This window comes from Ambystoma mexicanum, chromosome 2q (assembly GCF_040938575.1).
Source record: "Ambystoma mexicanum isolate Mex_15411 chromosome 2q, UKY_AmexF1_1, whole genome shotgun sequence".
NCBI classification, from domain to species: domain Eukaryota; kingdom Metazoa; phylum Chordata; class Amphibia; order Caudata; family Ambystomatidae; genus Ambystoma; species Ambystoma mexicanum.
The window spans coordinates 574,881,492-574,903,171 of record NC_090924.1 but is presented as its reverse complement, the minus strand read 5'-3'; positions in this window follow the sequence as shown (position 1 = coordinate 574,903,171).

The window sequence follows — 21,680 nt, the reverse complement described above, 5'->3', positions numbered from 1 at the left end:
ACAGAATAAAATCTTGTTAAAACAAAAGAAAGGCGCTCAACACCCCTCGGTCTCATTGTAAGGTGGGCGATCCTTACCACTAAAGTTGTAACGTGTTTTTACTAAAAGGTCATTTAGAGAGTCAGTCAGTGGCGTAAACGACAACGACATACCTTGCGAGCTAACCTAGTTATCTTATTTGCTCAGCCTGTAAAGGAAATCGTGCTTTCTACTCAGCGCCGAAGGGGATCATGTGATACATGCTCTCTTAGAATAGCTAAGTAGTACATATCCGCGCGCAGGGGCACTTACTCAATGCATTGTCATTACTGTAAATAATTCAGACAAATGAAGACGCATTAGGGTCTCGAATGCCCTGCTCGTGGAAACAATATGTGCACACACAGCACTTCAGAACCAGATGCTTTTTAGTCCCAGGTGTTCAATTCCTCTAGCTTTTTGACACACAAATATTCTCTTTTTTGTATCTTCTTTTACACGAAGCTTAACTGAACAAAAGAGCAATTATTTGGGGTCAACGCTGGAAAGAATCTAAATAAAATGAAAACATAACTTGTTATGCACACGTGGCATGCATAGCAGTAATTGGTGGAACTAATCCCCATGATTTGCAAAACTTTCGCTTGAACAATGTCTGAACAGGGATGCTTGAAGAACAGGCTTGCATAGGGGTTGTGAGCCAACAAGCATGCTTCGGCTAGCTTATTAGGCAATTAGACAAGCCAGAAAGCTGGTCAAACTTTGCTGGGGGTGCGAGGGCAGTTATTTTTTTGGTTAAAGTGCACCCGCTTTTTCTTTTGCAAAGTGGACCAGTTTGATCAGTTACTGAACTGTGCATCTGGTGGTTTTTAACAATGTTACTGTTCAAATATGCTATAAACTGGGTTTAGAATACACTATTTTCAACACATTTGTACCCAAAACATATAAATAAATAGTAAGCAAAAAACATGCAGGCCAGTTTTTGATTAGTTCTGGGCATGTTTTATGTTAGAGCTGAACACTACCGTCCAACATACTTTTAAATAATGTACTTATTCAGGCTAAGCAATTGCTGAACCCCAATATTTACCCTGGGCCCGAAAGTGAATATCCCTCCTTCCACCTTCTGATCTATGTATGTGGGTGATTCGAATTCAGCCAAATTCTTAAGAGATTCAGATTCACATTACAGATTAGAGTTAAACTCATGACAGTTCATGTGATGAGATGTTTCCGTAAAAATTGGGTTGAAGATGCCAGCCCATTATCTGCCAGCACATCTTCAAAGGGAACAGTCTGAAGTTAATGGAATAAGTCAGACCTTTAGCACTATTCCTGCCAGGGATGCTGAGAGAAAGCAATGTGTCTAAATGACTAATTGTTTGCACCTGACTGTTTCTTTAATGTAGAGCTGAACAACTGACCAACAGGGTAATTCATAGAATTTCGCAGAAAAGTGTCGCAAGCGGCTGGCGCAGAGTGTCCGCGTGAGATTGTCTGCGCCAGGCACGTGCACTAAAACTGATTTCCGCGCACAGCGTATTCATGGATTTTAGGCTCCCAAACCAGCCGTGGCGCAGAGAATCGCAGCGACCCTGCAGCAGCGCCAGTAACGCCCCCAAGAACGCCCTCGCGCAAGGAAAAGCCATCAAAATCGCTAAATCATCGCAAAGGGCTGCGCTAACCCTGGACCAGTTCACCGGGCTGGCAAACAGCAAACGCCAAGCGGGGAACGTGTATTTCAGGGGTGCGCAGGAAGTTCCACACACGATTGGCCCCGTGCAAGCAGGGTACGTGTATTCCATGGGTGCGCGGGAAGTTCCACACGGAATTTCAGCAGGGTACGTGTATTCCAGGGGTGCGCGGGAAATTCCACACGCGATTTCAGCAGGGTACGTGTATTTCAGGGGTGCGCGGGAAGTTCCACACGCGATTGGCCCAGTGCGAGCAGGGTACGTGTATTCCATGGGTGCGCGGGAAGTTCCACACGCGATTTCAGCAGGGTACGTGTATTCCAGGGGTGCGCGGGAAGTTCCACACGCGATTCCAGCAGGGAACGTGTATTTCAGGGGTGCGCGGGAAGTTCCACATGCGATTTCAGCAGGGTACGTGTATTTCAGGGGTGTGCGGGAAGTTCCACACGCGATTGGTCCAGTGCGAGCAGGGTACGTGTATTCCATGGGTGCGCGGGAAGTTCCACATGCGATTGGCCCCGTGCAAGCAGGGTACGTGTATTTCAGGGGTGCGCGGGAAGTTCCACACGCGATTGGCCCAGTGCGAGCAGGGTACGTGTATTCCATGGGTGCGCGGGAAATTCCACACGCTATTTCAGCAGGGTACGTGTATTCCAGGGGTGCGCGGGAAGTTCCACATGCGATTTCAGCAGGGTACGTGTATTTCAGGGGTGCGCGGGAAGTTCCACACGCGATTTCAGCAGGGTATGTGTATTTCAGGGGTTCTGGGGAGTACTACACGTGAATTGGCCGTGTGGGTCCTCCCAGGTGTACGCTCCACAACCTCCACGGCCCCTGCAGGCAGCCCACACCACGGGGGACTACCCTGCACCCCTGCTCATGTCCCATAGGCAGCCCATCCACCATGGGCATGCCCCTCAGCCAACCCACATGTCACCTTGCACTACTGATCAACAATGCATGTCTCCCACCACCCCCACCCCCCAGCAGTGCAGGGGCAGCCTCCACCAGGCCCCCACTCATGTCTCCCACCACCCCCACCCCCCAGCCACCAGGGGCACCCTCCACCAGGCCCCCACCCATGTCCCCTATCACCCCCACCCCGCAGCAGTGCAGGGGCACCCTCCACCAGGCCCCCACTCATGTCTCCCACCACCCCCACCCCCCAGCAGTGCAGGGGCACCCTCCACCAGGCCCCCTCTCATGTCTCCCACCACCCCCACCCCCCAGCAGTGCAGGGGCACCCTCCACCAGGCCCCCACCCATGTCTCCCACCACCCCCACCCCCCAGCCACCAGGGGCACCCTCCACCAGGCCCCCACTCATGTCTCCCACCACCCCCAACCCCCAGCAGTGCAGGGGCACCCTCCACCAGGCCCCCACTCATGTCTCCCTGCACCCCCACCCCCCAGCAGTGCAGGGGCATCCTCCACCAGGCCCCCACTCATGTCTCCCACCACCCCACCCCCCAGCAGTGCAGGGGCACCCTCCACCAGGCCCCCACTCATGTCTACCACCACCCCCACCCCCCAGCCACCAGGGGCACCCTCCACCAGGCCCCCACTCATGTCTCCCACCACCCCCACCCCCCCGCCACCAGGGGCAGCCTCCACCAGGCCCCCACCCATGTCTCCCACCACCCCCACCCCCTAGCAGTGCAGGGGCACCCTCCACCAGGCCCCCACTCATGTCTCCCACCACACCCACCCCCCAGCAGTGCAGGGGCACCCTCCACCAGGCCCCCACTCATGTCTCCCACCACCCCCACCCCCCAGCCACCAGGGGCACCCTCCACCAGGCCCCCACTCATGTCTCCCACCACCCCCACCCCCCAGCAGTGCAGGGGCACCCTCCACCAGGCCCCCACTCATGTCTCCCACCACCCCCACCCCCAGCCACCAGGGGCACCCTCCACCAGGCCCCCACTCATGTCTCCCACCACCCCCACCCCCCAGCAGTGCAGGGGCACCCTCCACCAGGCCCCCACTCATGTCTCCCACCACCCCCACCCCCCAGCCACCAGGGGCACCCTCCACCAGGCCCCCAACCATGTCCCCTATCACCCCCACCCCCCAGCAGTGCAGGGGCACCCTCCACCAGGCCCCCACTCATGTCTCCCACCCCCCAGCCACCAGGGGCACCCTCCACCAGGCCCCCACCCATGTCCCCTATCACCCCCAACCCCCAGCAGTGCAGGGGCACCCTCCACCAAGCCCCCACTCATGTCTCCCACCACCCCCACCCCCCAGCATCCAGGGGCACCCTCCACCAGGCCCACACTCATGTCTCCCACCACCCCCGCCCCCCAGCCACCAGGGGCACCCTCCACCAGGCCCCCACTCATGTCTCCCACCACCCCCACCCCCTAGCCATCAGGGGCACCCTCCACCAGGCCCCCACTCATGTCTCCCACCACCCCCACCCCCCAGCAGTGCAGGGGCACCCTCCACCAGGCCCCCACTCATGTCTCCCACCACCCCCACCACCCAGCCACCAGGGGCACCCTCCACTAGGCCCCCACTCATGTCTCCCACCACCCCCACCGCCCAGCAGTGCAGGGGCACCCTCCACCAGGCCCCCACTCATGTCTCCCACCACCCCCACCCCCCAGCAGTGCAGGGGCACCCTCCACCAGGCCCCCACCCATGTCTCCCACCACCCCCACCCCCAAGCCACCAGGGGCACCCTCCACCAGGCCCCCACTCATGTCTCCCACCACCCCCACCCCCCAGCAGTGCAGGGGCACCCTCCACCAGGACCCCACTCATGTCTCCCACCACCCCCACCCCCCAGCAGTGCAGGGGCACCCTCCACCAGGCCCCCACTCATGTCTCCCACCACCCCCACCCCCCAGCAGTGCAGGGGCACCCTCCACCAGGCCCCCACTCATGTCTCCCACCACCCCCACCCCCCAGCCACCAGGGGCACCCTCCACCAGGCCCCCACTCATGTCTCCCACCACCCCCACCCCACAGACACCAGGGGCACCCTCCACCAGGCCCACACTCATGTCTCCCACCACCCCCACCACCCAGCCACCAAGGGCACCCTCCACCAGGCCCCCACTCATGTCTCCCACCACCCCCACCCCCCAGCCACCAGGGGCACCCTCCACCAGGCCCCCACCCATGTCTCCCACCACCCCCACCCCCCAGCCACCAGGGGCACCCTCCACCAGGCCCCCACTCATGTCTCCCACACACCCCACCCCCCAGCCACCATGGGCAGCCCCCACCAGGCCCCCACTCATGTCCCCCTGCACCCCCACCCCCCAGCATTCAGGGGCACCCTCCACCAGGCCCCCACTCATGTCTCCCACCACCCCCACCCCCTAGCAGTGCAGGGGCACCCTCCACCAGGCCCCCACTCATGTCTCCCACCACCCCCACCCCCCAGCATCCAGGGGCACCCTCCACCAGGCCCACACTCATGTCTCCCACCACCCCCACCCCCCAGCAGTGCAGGGGCACCCTCCACCAGGCCCCCACTCATGTCTCCCACCACCCCCACCCCCCAGCAGTGCAGGGGCACCCTCCACCAGGCCCCCACTCATGTCTCCCACCACCCCCACCCCCCAGCCACCAGGGGCACCCTCCACCAGGCCCCCACCCATGTCCCCTATCACCCCCACCCCGCAGCAGTGCAGGGGCACCCTCCACCAGGCCCCCACTCATGTCTCCCACCACCCCCACCCCCCAGCATCCAGGGGCACCCTCCACCAGGCCCACACTCATGTCTCCCACCACCCCCACCACCCAGCCACCAGGGGCACCCTCCACCAGGCCCCCACTCATGTCTCCCACCACCCCCACCCCCCAGCCACCAGGGGCACCCTCCACCAGGCCCCCACCCATGTCTCCCACCACCCCCACCCCCCAGCCACCAGGGGCACCCTCCACCAGGCCCCCACTCATATCTCCCACCCACCCCCACCCCCCAGCCACCATGGGCAGCCCCCACCAGGCCCCCACTCATGTCCCCCTGCACCCCCAGCCCCCAGCATCCAGGGGCACCCTCCACCAGGCCCCTACTCATGTCTCCCACCACCCCCACCCCCCAGCAGTGCAGGGGCACCCTCCACCAGGCCCCCACTCAAGTCTCCCACCACCCCCACCCCCCAGCAGTGCAGGGGCACCCTCCACCAGGCCCCCACTCATGTCTCCCACCACCCCCACCCCCCAGCCACCAGGGGCACCCTCCACCAGGCCCCCACCCATGTCCCCTATCACCCCCACCCCGCAGCAGTGCAGGGGCACCCTCCACCAGGCCCCCACTCATGTCTCCCACCACCCCCACCCCCCAGCATCCAGGGGCACCCTCCACCAGGCCCACACTCATGTCTCCCACCACCCCCACCACCCAGCCACCAGGGGCACCCTCCACCAGGCCCCCACTCATATCTCCCACCACCCCCACCCCCCAGCCACCAGGGGCACCCTCCACCAGGCCCCCACCCATGTCTCCCACCACCCCCACCCCCAGCCACCAGGGGCACCCTCCACCAGGCCCCCACTCATATCTCCCACCCACCCCCACCCCCCAGCCACCATGGGCAGCCCCCACCAGGCCCCCACTCATGTCACCCTGCACCCCCACCCCCCAGCATCCAGGGGCACCCCCCACCAGGCCCCTACTCATGTCTCCCACCACCCCCACCCCCCAGCAGTGCAGGGGCACCCTCCACCAGGCCCCCACTCATGTCTCCCACCACCCCCACCCCCCAGCAGTGCAGGGGCACCCTCCACCAGGCCCCCACTCATGTCTCCCACCACCCCCACCCCCCAGCAGTGCAGGGGCACCCTCCACCAGGCCCCCACTCATGTCTCCCACCACCCCCACCCCCCAGCAGTGCAGGGGCACCCTCCACCAGGCCCCCACTCATGTCTCCCACCACCCCCACCCCCCAGCAGTGCAGGGGCACCCTCCACCAGGCCCCCACTCAAGTCTCCCACCACCCCCACCCCCCAGCAGTGCAGGGGCACCCTCCACCAGGCCCCCACTCATGTCTCCCACCACCCCCACCCCCCAGCCACCAGGGGCACCCTCCACCAGGCCCCCACTCATGTCCCCCTGCACCCCCACCCCCCAGCCACCATGGGCAGCCTCCACCAGGTCCTCACAATCCCCAATCATGTGCGTTATGGTCAGCCTCCACAGCCAAAAAGCCCTACCAAGTAACCCATTCACCCACATGGAAATGGAAATTACATGTTACACCCCCAATGTTCATAAAGCTAATGAACCCATGTCCGTCACACACAATGGTTGCAATTGAATGGGAAAACACCCAACATGACATGCATGAAACCAATGAGATGATACCACACAGTGAAGTATGAAAACAAAATTGTATTAAAAAAAATATAAGAATGCAAAAGAAATGAATCAAACTACAATGGCAATGAAAAAATGATAAGCTGCATGTCCGTTTAAAAAAATAAAAACACCAAATCCTAATCCAAAAAAATGTTGTACAAAGTCAAATGAAAAATAAAATCAATCCAATGAAGAACTATGTACAAAACTTCCAAGGGTCCATGAGCCCAACTGAACAAAGGAAACCTACAAAAAACCCTAACTAAAATGCAACTATATACAAAAAGTGGAGCAGTGTCCGTCGACTCCAAATCATAAGAACAAACAAAGGAAACCTAAAACTAAAGAACTATATACAAAGGCGGCGGGCAAGTCCAGCAGCTCACTCCGTGGTGTTCCGGGCCAGGGCATCATCAAACTCCTGTTCGATGTCCCGGAGGCGGTCCTGTTCCATGGCCCCGAGGGTCCGCAGGGATGACACCGTGTCCTCCTCCAACCCCCTGCGGATTGCCTTCGAGGCACTCGGCCCGCCTCAGGGCCCTCCGCATGGAGTTCTAGCCCTGACCATTGTGAGCCGCGCCTCTTCCGCCCGCCGCCGCTCCGCATCTATGGCGTGGCCCAACCACTGCCACACGGAAGACACTCTCTGTCCTGGGTCCTCCTGCCCTCCGGCCGATGCCTGCCCCTCCGATGTCGAAGGCCCCGAGCCTTCATGGCTCCCACCATGTTGCTGCTGCTGCTCTGCCTCTGCCCGTGCACTGCCTCCTGCTGCCTGCACATCCTCTGCCGGCTGGGGTGCAGTTGTAGATGTGGCCACCCCTGCTGGACGTCCGACTCCCGACTTTGGCAGGGATGCCTCCTCCACCAGCCTGGCCGCACCGTCAGAGGCAGCTCCACAGGGCACCCAGGTGACATATGGGTGGGAAGATGGCACAGAGGACGACTGGCGCGTAGGGGGTCCAGTTGAGGAGGGGGTCGGAGCAAGCCCCATCAGACGGAGGAATCCGGCCTGGGTGACCTGTCCCAGCAGGCTGACGTGGTCAACGAGCCATTCGAGATGACGTGCAGTCTCTCCATGAAAAGACTGCAGGTCACCTCGCATGGCCCGTTGACGCAACGCCACACCAGCCAGGTCAGGCTCAACCCGGACCTGGATAGCCACGTCCGCAGGCAGAGGAAGGCCAGTTGACGTCAGCTCATCCCCTGCCTGAAAACGGGTCTGGACGTAGGCATCCCTGCTGGTGCAAGATGATGCAGGGACAGGATTGGGGACAGGATTGCACACAGGCACCTCCGCGGCGGCCTGTGCTGCCTCCTGTCCCTGGTCCTGCACTGCACCACTAGCACCAGTGGGATCCCCACCTCCAGACCCCGTCTCTGGTGCTTGCACGGCCTCCTCCTCCACCAAACCCCCCACCAACCTGGATGACTCTGTGCCATCTTCCCCTGTTGGGCCCTGTGGGGTCCCAGCTGCCCCTTCTGCTGCCGAGGAGTCCAACTCCAACCTCTGCCTCTTGGACCTCCCCCCGGCAGCTGCGGCCTGGGACGCGGCACCGGACTCCTCACTCCCCGACGAGATGACAACACGGGAGGGGAGCCGGGCCTTGCGTCTCCGGCTGGCGGTGGGATCCCCGCCGCTGTGCTCCACAGCACCTTCTCCGCCCTCTTCATCAGTTGACGCTGCAGACAGGGAGAATAAAAACACAGGCATCAGGGCACTGTACAATGGACACATACACACATGACAGTTGCACATGAGTGGCATTGGCAAACCTCAGACATGTCATCACAATCCCCAACACACATGTCATTACAACTCGCACACATGAGCCATACCACAGCCATATCGCACCTGCCACCACCATCCCTACACATACAACAGCATGAGCAGCCAAAGGTGAGCCCGACATCACATGCAACACAGGAAGTGCACCACACATGTACACACACCACCACACTTGCATGCATGTGTACACCTCTGCCAAGTGTCGCACTGTTCAGACGGGCATCCATGTCACATCTGCCAATCAGGCTTCCACATACCGCTGTCACATGCATCCATGTTGCATCACTGTTGCACCCTTGTCAAATACACACACATGCACATGTACACAGTGCTGATACATGCAGCCGAAAACAACATACATGCGTGACATCACGGACATGTCTACTTACATACACATTCATCCAAACATGTGTGCCCACACAACTGCATTTGGCATGCAAGCCTACACACACAAGCACCATCCATGTCTCACACATTACAGTCCTCGCATGTGTCAGCCCCACGGCCCTGTACACCCCCACCCATACTCGACCCCATACAAACAGATGTGCAACCTGCACACTACCGAATAATCACCACACGCATTGCTCACAATCAGGATGCATGTACACTCACCGCTCGACTCCAGACGGGTCTGCTTCTCTAGGACCTGGACGTGGAGCGCTGGGGATATGCTTTCCAGGACCCTCATCTGTTCTTCCGACAAGTGGCCCCGGCGCCCCTTGGCATCCGCTGCCTTCAAGAGGCGCCGGGCCTTGTTCAGGGTCCTGGTCCTGGACCTGAAGTCCTCCCAATGCTTCCTGACATGTTGTAAGTCGCAGACTGCCACCCCCTCCACGTTGATGGCAGTCACAATGTCAGTCCAGATCCGAGTCCGTCCTTCCTTGTCGGCCCGGGAACTTCCGAAGAGGGCATCATACTGCCCCAGGACTTGCTCCACCAGGACACCAAATTCGGTTGCACTGATGCTGGTGCCCCTCTGCCTCTCTAGTCGGGGGTTGTCAGTGGTCACAGATGGTGTTTGCCCCGACATGACAACCCCAGAGGCAGGAGTGGGTGGGCAACTGGGTCCTGGGGCTGGGCTGTGGAGCGATGGAATCCCAGTCGGGAGTCTTCAGTTCCAGCAGGGGTGGTCACAGCAACAGCACCCCTGGCTGATGTGCAGGCAGCAAATGGCAGTGCACGTGGGCAGCAGGCAGTCAGGCAGCAGCAGATGGCAGGTGGGAGCGTGCTCGGGGCTCTGGGGGGCAGTAGTTCGGCCTTCTGGGCAGGAGCGTGGTCTTCCGTGTGCATACGCGTGGCCAGCTTGATACGGAGTGATTTGGCACGCATAAGCATTTTCATTGGACAGAAGGCCCCTCAAGCGCAAGCGCCCCTGTGACGTGACGCGTACAGACGTGCATGCGCATTTCAGCGCGCGTGAAAAACTGCACGTCCGCGTGTAATACGAGGAAAGGGCCATGCGCGTATGCACGGCAGCACGCATATGCGATGTCATTGGACCAAAGGCCCTTAGCGCGTAAACGCGTCGCCAGCGTATGCGCGTCTATGAAGTCACGTGCACGTTGAATTGGGCACACGTTTGAAAATGTTGCGTGTGAAAAAAATGAAAGACACGTCCGAGTGTTAAAGCGTGTAATTGGTGGGAATGGGCCTAGCGCGTACATGCGGCAGTGACAAAGCGTGTAATTGATGGAAATGGCCCTACACGCAGAAGTGACAAAGCGTGTAATTGGTGGAAATGGCCCTACACGCAGAAGTGACAAAGCGTGTAATTGGTGGAAATGGCCCTAGCGCGTACACGCCGCGTAAGTGACGCTGGACGTGTGGGCCTGTATAAAAGGTACGTGTAGAACACCATTTCCTTGTACGTGCTTTTCGTGGAGAGCGAGTGGGTGAATTCTGTACTTCTTGTCGTTTCACACGCGATTTACTTCACGGCGTTTCAAGTTCGTATTCCCTGTTACCTCTGACAGCTTTTTCTCTTTTTTCTCTTTTACTGGTTTACCTGGGCCTGTTCCCTCAAACAGTGTTCCCTTCTACTGTTGTTCTGTCTCCTCAGACAGCGTACAAATCTTCTTTTGGCGGGGGTGTTGCCAACCAAACGCGCTCCTTTTACACGCTCGTTTACCAGGCAGACGGTGAGTCACGCACGTATCTAACATCTGTGCTTGCCCCGTGTGTAGCCTACCCCTTCAGAGGTCATTCTAGGCTGCGTGTGACATGCATACGTTCATTCTTGTGTTACTGGGTGCCACAGCGTAGTGCAGGTTTTTCTTTCTGCACACGTGGTCTAGGAGGGGTTGCGTGCACGTCATCTCCCTTTTTTGGGGCTCCCGTGCGTAGCGTGACCCGTCATCTTTCCCCAGGGGTTACATTCAGCCTTGCTAGAGCACTAGGGTACAATTACCATCTTGTACCCAACCCCTTTGACCCCCAATTGCCCAGGACAATAGTTTACAGCCACTCCCATACGCACATTAACATCAGTGCCATGGCTGGGAGGCGAGGATTCCGTAAGGGTGGCAAAGGTGGAAGAGCCACAAGTGGTGGCCGTGGTGGATCCGGTAGGGGACGTGGTCGTTACTTGCAGGGTGAGCCTGTCCCCCGATGTGTGGAGGACCAGTCAAGGGCACCCATAATCCCCCCCCCTCCCGTTGAGGCTGATGTGGCTGACACCATCCATGCTCAGCCCTTGTTGGACCAGCCCATTGTGGCACCAGACCTGGCTGACTCCATGGCTGACTTCCAGGTTAGCAGGCCTATGACACGTGCGCTGGTGCACGTTGATGTCATCATGCCACGTGCATCTGGGGCAGCAAGGTCATCTGCTGCCCCAAGTAGGCAGGGCGGAGAGGCTGCAGGGGCAGCTGCGGCTCCATCCACCCCAGCTCTCATACACCCAGCCAGGACAGTGTCGGTCCTAGTCCATCCTGCTGACATTCCCCCTGACACCATTACACTTGAGCCAATGCCTGCACCAACTCCCATGCTGAGTGTGCAATCCCACACTCCTGATACAGAGTCCACCAGGGCTCCTGCCCCTAGTGTCCAGAGCGGCGCAGGACACTCAGGATCACCACCACCTTCCAAGCGGAAGAGTGCTCGTCCGGCACAGGCTGATGCCCCAGACACGGCTACACAGTCCGGCCCGTCGAGGAAGCCCAGCTTCACGGATGACGAACTGAATGCACTTGTCGAGTATGTGTCCGCACATGATAACGAGATGGTCATTGTTGCAGGATCCAAGACCACACCTGCACAACGCCAGGCACACTGGCAGACCGTTGCGGACATCGTAAGTGCACTTGGAATCGTGAGGCGCACAGCCAATGATTGCTATAAGCGCTGGAATGACCTAAAGCGCAGGGCAAAGAGTAAGCTGGCCTCAAGTCATGCCGCAACTCTAGTGACTGGAGGTGGGTCTCCAGTAGTAGACATGGAACTCACTCCACATGAGTCAGTCGCTGGGACCTACGTCACGGAGGAACATATCCAAGGCGTGGGAGATCTGCCTGATTACGAGGCATTGTCCGGTGAGTGCACATGCATGTGTTTGTCATCCATGTGCATGGTGTGTGTGTGAGGGCTTCTGTTGGTGTGCCAGGTGAGAGTGTGTGCGCCTGAGTCGTATGGGTCAGCCATGTGCTTCATGCAATACATCCTGTGCAGCTACATTTGGCCATAGCAGTATCCCTTCTGCCAACAGTAGACATCTAGCCCAACTGCACGCCAGTTGCCCTTGAAGTGTCACCTTGCCACAACATTGTTGCTTATTTTTCACTGTTCATTCAGTCAGATTGTTTGCATTCCACCACTTTTACTAGGCATTTCGCAGTCCTCTAGTCACATGTCTGACATGGCTATGGTATGGTAAAGTGGAGTGACTTTGTTACCTGGATATCATTTGTTCACACATGTCCCTGTGCAATTGGACCATTTTGGACTGGCAGCTCCAGGTGAAAAATCTGACCTGTTTGAATTAGAAAAGCTATTACATGCGGGAACTGGACTGAATGAATAGGTGCTGCCCTCCTCTCCATCTTCACTCAATACAATGGTACATGCCATCTGTGTGATGGCATGTGTGTTTCACCTGGCAATCACAGGCCAATGTGTGATGCCACTGCCAGGCAGCATGCAGAAAATGTGTTCATCTTCCATCTTGGTGTCATCAATGTGTGCCATTTGCCTCCCCTTCATACGCAGTGAGGGTGCATGCATGGGAGGGTTTTAGTCATGTGGGACATGTGTCAATCAAGTACTGGTTCTGTTGCTTCTCAGCCCTTATTGTGTGCCATGGTGCTAATGCCTGTTTCCATTTCTTTGTTTTTATGTCTTTGCAGGGGAAGACGCACCTGATACTGCTGGGGTTGTGGAGATGGTGCAGTCCCAGGAGGGGTCCGAGGGCCGACCAACCACCAGTGAGGGACGTGGTGTGGTGGTGAGTGAGAACCCACAAGTGCTGCAGGTCGTGCTCTCAAGGGGTGTCTCTGGCTGCACCTCCCCCGAGCTGTACTCAGGTGTTGATTCGGATGATGAGACCTACGTGCCGTCGCAGGTGAGTGTTCCAGGGAGGGATTCTGTTCTGTCCCACCCACCTGCACCAGGGTCAGAACCCTCAATGGGGATGTCAGTGTTGGCAGTTACGCCTTTGGTGGTTACGGATGCAGGGTCACACTCCGCGACATCTGATCCTGTTCCTGGGCCAGCAGATCAGAGGGGGAATGCAGTCCTGCAGCCTCAGGCAGTGCCGGCACAGCAAGGCGCAGTTCGCCTTGCTCCAGACAGTTGTGGTGCCCGCCGACGTGGTGGCCGTATGCCACCTGGCAATACCGCATGGGAGCAATCCATTTACGGTATGGCAACCCAACAGGCAGCATCATCCGAGATGATGGCTCAAGCCATGGATAGGGTGGCCACTTCCATTGTCCCCCATGAAAGGCTGATGGAGCGACTACAGCAGGCAACCGACTCCATCTGCCAGTCACACAGGGAGGACATGTTGGCGTCCAACAGGGACAGGCGTGCGGCACTGGCAACTCTGCAGGAGGCCATCTCCATAGAGTCCCAGGGCCACAGGGAAGCCCTGAGGCAGGAGCTCCTTCACCTCAGGACGACTCTTGTTGAGCTTGAGGCTTCAACGCACCAAAGGACAGAACAGCAGCTGGAGCGTCTCACCCGTACGCTCTCAGCTGAGATGCAGGCAACGAGGGCGGAGGTCCGGGCATCTCGTGAGTTGTTGCATGGGGACCTCCGCACACTCATCCTCCAGAACGAGACCTACCACACCCGCATGCTTGCAGCCATGGAGGAGCAGACCAGGACCTTGCGTGGGCTGCCTCCCATAGTGCAACCACCTCCGGATGCAGCTGCACAGGGTGATAATAGCGACAGCAGTGATACTCCCACAATAGGGTAGCCGTGTGGGCCATGAGCCCATGGAGGTGTTTTTTTTTCCCAGGATCCACACAGGTGGGTTTTGGTGTGCACCCTGTCCTCGGACCTCCTGGGTGGCCTCCCCAACCCCCCCGGGCCCATCAATGGCCATTTTTTATTTTTTTTATTTTTATTTTTATTTTTAATTATTTTTTTCCCAATTTTTTTGGGACAATTCGTTGCCTTCCGTGGTTCCTGTGGGCATACGCTGCATTGTGGCTGGGCACATGCAATCTTCTCATGTATTTGGTTCAGATGCTTGGGTTTGAGTCACACACACCCCTCCTGCTTCCCGTTTCCATGGGCTTGCAAAGGGTGTGCCCAAGTGAAATTGACGTACATGGTGACATTGGACTCCCACTACATGTGTGGGTAGTCTAGTCAATACTGTGTATACATTCCTAGTGCATATTGCTGTTGTGTTGTACACTGCATGTTGCATTGATGTGTAACTCTTCATCTGTGTCTACCTCCCAATTTGCAGGTCCCTTCCTCATGTCTACACAAGGCCCTCTAGTTTGGAGATGGGGTCCATGTTGGCAGCAGTGCACCTACAACTCTACATGGCGCCAACACTGCACAGTTGGTAGTGGTGGGAGTGCAGGCATTTCCAGGTGGTGAGACTACTAATTTATTACATTTGTGATGTCATGTTAATGGTAGTACCTGCTCAAGTTTGTTGTTGGTCCTGCATTACTGTGAGCATTTCAGGTGTTGCAAGTTTCAATTAGGGACACTGTGACACTAGTGTCATGTTGTGGGGATTACTTTGTTTACCTGAAAATAGCATGACATGGCACGGTGTGTCGGATGGCGGTGCTGGGGATGGGTTGGCTGACATGGCACTGTCCTCTTGTTGCATTTTGCAAGTGGGTATTCATTTTAGCTGCTTGAATGTGTTTCTTCACAAAATTGCATTGGTGGTGTCTGTGTGGGTAGGGATGCACACATTGTAACACTTCCAGGTGAACAATCTCAGGCTGATATGGTGTTCACGGTTGATTCTCCAGACATTCAGGATCAGTGTCAGGTTGAGTCATCATTGATTGTCAGATGGAATGTGCCAGGGCAGTGTGCACTCCACAGGGGTGTGATTTCTATGTGAAGTAATTAGCCACTAGCTGTGTACGGGCTGCCTCCCCCGTGCCCTTTCCCCTCCCATGCGAAGCGGCTGTGCATGTGGTTGGGGATGTGGGGCCACCACCATGTCCACGGCCAGGCCCCGGCATGTTGCAACGTTGTGCAGGACACATGCTGCCACTATGATCCTGCACACTGCTGGGGGAGCGTACAACAGCTGCCCGCCAGAACGGTCAAGGGAGTGAAAGCGTGACTTTAGCACTCCAAATGTGCGCTCCACTATGCCCCGGGTTGTAATGTGGGCTGTGTTATATCTTACCTGGGGTGGCGTGGTGGGGTTCCGAATTGGCGTCATCATGTGGGGGCTGAGAGGGTAGGCACTGTCCCCTGTGGAGGTGGTGATTGGTATCATTGGTGGGGTTGTGACCTTGCTCAGTATCTGACATGCATGCATGTGCCGTGGCATTCATACTCACCAAGCAGCCATGTATTGCCATGCCGCCCAGCTTCTAGGTCCCGGTTTAGGGTGGACATTCGGTAAATGAAGCTGTCGTGGGTGGACCCGGGATAGTTGGCATATACTGAGGTGATGATTCCCTTGGCATTACATACTACCTGCACGTTGATGGAATACCAGTGCTTGCGGTTCCTATAGATGTGCTCTGATGCCCTGGGGGGACGTAGAGCCACATGGGTGCAGTCGATGGCACCTAGCACTTTGGGGAATCGTGCCACACCGTAAAAATCCAGGGAGGCAGCAGGTGTTCTGGGCAGGTATATGTGCCTGCGGACTGATGGGCGTGCAGTGATGATGTTCAAGACCTGGTGTAGGCAGCGTGACTGGTTGATACCCCACCCACTATGGCACTTGTCCGCTGAAATGATCCAGTGGCTAAGAAGTGCAGTACATTGAGGACCTTCTCCAGGGGGCTGAGTGCTTGGGAGCACAGGGTGGGTGATGTGAGGTCATCCTCCCACTCACTCACCAGCTCCAGTATTATGTGTGGTGGAAACCTGTACCTCCCATACACCTGGTCATCAGGCATCCCGAAAAGGCTGGTTCTGGGTGTGAATATTCTGGCCCTGACTATCCTCCTCCTCCTCCTTTGGTAGCCCACGCCCACTGCTGCTAGGAACGGTATGTTCATCCTGGGTCTGAGCTTGTTATTTTGTTAGCGCACAAATTTATGCGTTGCGCGTGTTGTAGGCGAGCGTGTGACCCGCGCACCCCTCAAATCCAGTACCCAGTCCAATAGCGTGTGGAAATTCCCGCGCACCCGGGGATACAGGTGCGCTGACGTACTTGCGTGTGTAAGTGCCCGCGCACCCCTGATATACACGTACATAGGCCAATCGCGTGTACACGCACTTTTGTCCAATTACACGCGATGACACTCTGACGTGCTGTCCAATTACACGCGATGACACTCTGACGTGCAGTCTTTCCACGTGTGCTCTGTCATCACGTGCTGTGTGGGAAACACCCGTGCGGGTCACATCACAGACGCGCTTATGCGCTGAGGGCCTTTGGTCCAATAGAATCGCGTATGCGTGCTGATGCGCTTACGCGCTAAGGGCCTTTCCTCGAATTTCATGCTGACGTGCAGGATTTTCACGTGCCAAATCACTCCGTATCAAGCTGGCCACGCGAAAACACACGGAAGACCACGCTCCTGCCCAGAAGGCCGAATTACTGCCCCCCAGTGCCCCGAGCAGCCTCCCACGTGCCATCTGCTGCTGCCTGCCTGCCTGCCTGCTGCCACCGCGCCCTGCCATTTGGTGCCTGCACATCAGCCATCTGCAGGGGTCCAGTTGCTGTGTCCACCCCTGCTGGAACTGAAGACTCCTGACTGGGATTACATCGCTCCACAGCCCAGCCCCAGGACCCAGTTGCCCACCCACACCTGCCTCTGGGGTTGCCATGTCGGACACTTCCACATCTGGCACCAGTGGCAACCCCAGGCCAGAGGGGCACCAGCTTCACTGCCACCGAAGTTGGTGTCCTGGTGGAGCATGTCCTGGGGCAGTATGATGCCCTCTTTGGATCGTCCCGCGCCAGCAAGGAAGGACGGGAGAGGATCTGGGCCGACTGTGTGGTTGCCATCAACGCGGAGGGGGTGGCAACCCGCGACGTCCAGAAGAGCAAGAAGCGCTGGGAGGACTTGAGGTCCAGGACCCTCGTGAAGGCCCGCCGCCTCGTGGAGGGGGGCCGGGGCCGCATGAGTTCCATCCAGATGAGGGTCCTGGAACGCGTACGCCCAGCGCTCCACGCCCAGATCCTTGAGAGGGAGACCCGTCTGGAGGTGAGCGGTAAGTGTCCAAGCATTGCTGTGTGAGACAGGGCATGTTGCGGTGTGCTGGTTCTCTGATACTTGCCTGTATGTGTGACATAGGCCATGTATGCATGTATGTGTGCAGGGACATCATGGTAATGCATGTGCGACCAGTGATGTGTGAACCACATGGTTGTTGCATGTGTTTAAATGCCACATGGGGAGCCCTATGCAGATTTTAGACATGAGAGCATGCCAGTCTCTGTTCCTGGACATGGGTGGGGGTGAGGGATGGGTGCTGATGGCAGGTACATATATGGTAGCCATGTCTGTCTGCCTGACCTGCGTGTCTGTGACTTGTGCATGCCATGGATGCATGACACATGTGTGTGACAATGCACAGATTCAATGATGCAGCCTAGTTACCCTTGTATCCGCTGTGTTTGGGGTGTATGGGGCCAGATGGATGTGACTGAGGTGAAGTGTGTGCATGTGATAGGCATGACCCATGATGCATGTGAGTTCCATATCATTGTATGTTTCAAGAGTCCATTGGACATGTATGGAAATGTCCATGGCATGCACCATGCCTGTTACTGTGTGTGTTTTGCCTGGACTGACCCATGTGTTGTGGAGGGACATGATGGAAGTGTACTTTGACAGTGGTACTCATCTGCTATTGCTTCCTGTCTAGGGGACCATTGTACAGTACCCTGATGCTTGTGTTCTTTGTCTCCCTTTACGCAGCGGCTAGTGAAGAAGAGGGCGGAGACGGCGCTGTGGAGCAAGGCAGCGGGGATGCCCCCACGGCTGCAGCGGAAGGGGTGGGTGAGCCCCCAGAGGGGCCTGCTACGGTGGAAGATGGTGAGGAGCCATCCAGGTTGGTGGTTTCCACAGAGGAGGAGGAGGCCGCCACAGGGACATGGGGCCTGGTGGGGGCATCCCTGCTGGTGCAAGTGGTGCAGTCCAGGGCCAGGGGCAGGAGGCAGCACAGGTCACCGTGGAAGGGCCTGTGCATGTCGCTGTCCCTGACCCTGTGAGTGCACCACCATGCACCAGCAGGGTTGCCCTGTCCCAGGCCCGTCCGCAGGTAGAGGGGATGTCCATGTCACCTGACTCCCCTCCACCTGCGGATGAGGGGACCCGTGTCCGTATGGAGAAGGTCCTGATTGGGGTTGCGATGCGCGCGGGTGCAATTCGTGATGACATGCGTGCTTCCCGGGAGGAGCACGCACATCATCACAAAGAGCACCGTGCCGACGTGGCCCAATTGGGATCTTCCATGTTCGGGGGTTTCCTGCATGTGTCGGCCAATCTGGCGGCCCTCTCCTCCTCTGTGGAGGCTATACGCTAGTCGTTCTCCTTGCCGTCTTCCGGCCCAGATGCCACCAGGGCCCCCTGTGGACCTGCCCTGACCTATGCAGCCAGCTCGGTGGGGATCCCATCCCTGCCACAGTCGGGAGTCGGAGGTCAAGCAGGGGTGGACACCACAGCAGCTGTACCCCAGCAGATGGAGGATGTGCCGGCATCATCAGGCAGGGCACGTGCACGACGGCGTCGGTGGATTCCATCAGCCTGGATGCCGTCGTGCTGGCAGAGGCAGTTGCGTCAGAGGCAGCAGCAGAGTCAACGTGGGAGGCATCATGGCTCGGGGCCATCAACATCGGAGGGGCAGGCATCGGCCGGAGGGCAGGAGGACCCAGGACAGGAAGTGTCTTCCGTGTGGCTGCAGTTGGGCCAGCAGATAGGTGCGGAGCGGCGGCGGGCGGAAGAGGAGCGGCTCACGATGGTCAGGGCGGAGAACTCCATGCGGAGGGCCCTGAGGCGGGCTGAGTGCCTCGAGGCAATCCGCAGGGGGTTGGAGGAGCAGATGGCGTCGTCCCTGCGGACCCTCGGGGCCATGGAACAGGACCGCCTCCGGGACATAGACGAGGAGTTTGATGATGCCCTGGCCCGGAACACTATGGAGTGAGCCGCTGGACTTGCCCGCCGCCTTTGTATATAGTTCTTTAGTTTTAGGTTTCATTTGTTTATTCTTATGATTTGGAGTCGACGGACACAGCTCCACTTTTTGCATATAGTTGCATTTTTGTTAGGGTTTTTTGTATGTTTCCTTTGTTCAGTTGGGCTCATGGAACCTTGGATATTTTGTACATAGTTCTTCATTGGATTGTTTTATTTTTTAATTTTATTTTTTCTTCTCCATGGAGCAATGGTGTTTGGATTTTATTTTTTTTCTGTCATATTGATTTAATTTTTAATGTGACTTTGAAGTACATTTTTTTTGGATTTGGTGTTTTTCATTTTTTGGGACGGACATGCACCTTTTCTTTTTTTCATTGGCATTGTAGTTTGTTTAATTTCATTTGCATTCATATTTTTTAATACATTTTTGTTTTCATACTTCACTGTGTGGTATCATCTCATTGGTTTCATGCGTGTCATGTTGGGTGTTTTCAAATTCATTTGCAACCATTGTGTGTGACAGACATGGGTTCATTTGCTTTATGTACGTTGGGGGTGTAACAGGTAATTTTCATTTCCATGTGGGTGAATGGGTTACTTGGTAGGGCCTTTTGGCTGTGGAGGCTGACCATTACGCACATGGTTGGTGATTGTGAGGACCTGGGTGCAGGGGGACATGGGTGGGGGCCTGGTGGAGGCTGCCCCTGGTGGCTGGGGGGTGGGGGTGGTGGGAGACATGAGAGGGGGCCTGGTGGAGGGTGCCCCTGCACTGCTGGGGGGTGGGGGTGGTGGGAGACATGAGTGGGGGCCTAGTGGAGGCTGCCCATGGTGGCTGGGGGGTGGGGGTGGTGGGAGACATGGGTGGGGGCCTGGTGGAGGCTGCCCCTGGTGGCGGGGGGGTGGGGGTGATAGGGGCCATGAGTGGGGGCCTGGTGGAGGGTGCCCCAGGTGGCTGGGGGGTGGGGGTGGTGGGAGACATGAGTGGGGGCCTGGTGGAGGCTGCCCATGGTGGCTGGGGGGTGGGGGTGGGTGGGAGACATGAGTGGGGGCCTGGTGGAGGGTGCCCCTGGTGGCTGGGGGGTGGGGGTGGTGGGAGACATGAGTGGGGGCCTGGTGGAGGGTGCCCCTGGTGGCTGGGGGGTGGGGGTGATAGGGGACATGAGTGGGGGCCTTGTGGAGGCTGCCCCTGCACTGCTGGGGGGTGGGGGTGGTGGGAGACATGAGTGGGCGCCTGGTGGGGGCTGCCCCTGGTGGCTGGGGGGTGTGGGTGCTGGGAGACATGAGTGGGGGCCTGGTGGAGGGTGCCCCTGGTGGCTGGGGGGTGGGGGTGATAGGGGACATGAGTGGGGGCCTGGTGGGGGCTGCCCATGGTGGCTGGGGGGTGGGGGTGGGTGGGAGACATGAGTGGGGGCCTGGTGGGGGCTGCCCCTGGTGGCTGGGGGGTGGGGGTGGTGGTAGACATGAGTGGGGGCCTGGTGGAGGCTGCCCCTGCACTGCTGGGGGGTGGGGGTGGTGGGAGACATGAGTGGGGGCCTGGTGGGGGCTGCCCATGGTGGCTGGGGTGTGGGGGTGGGTGGGAGACATGAGTGGGGGCCTGGTGGGGGCTGCCCCAGTGGCTGGGGGATGGGGGTAGTGGGAGACATGAGTGGGGGCCTGGTGGAGGCTGCCCATGGTGGCTGGGGGGTGGGGATGGGTGGGAGACATGAGTGGGGGCCTGGTGGAGGGTGCCCCTGGTGGCTGGGGGGTGGGGGTGGTGGGAGACATGAGTGGGGGCCTGGTGGAGGCTGCCCCTGCACTGCTGGGGGGTGGGGGTGGTGGGAGACATGAGTGGGGGCCTGGTGGAGGGTGCCCCTGGTGGCTGGGGGGTGGGGGTGGTGGGAGACATGAGAGGGGGCCTGGTGGAGGGTGCACCTGCACTGCTGGGGGGTGGGGCTGGTGGGAGACATGAGTGGGGGCCTAGTGGAGGCTGCCCATGGTGGCTGGGGGGTGGGGGTGGTGGGAGACATGGGTGGGGGCCTGGTGGAGGCTGCCCCTGGTGGCGGGGGGGTGGGGGTGATAGGGGCCATGAGTGGGGGCCTGGTGGAGGGTGCCCCAGGTGGCTGGGGGGTGGGGGTGGTGGGAGACATGAGTGGGGGCCTGGTGGAG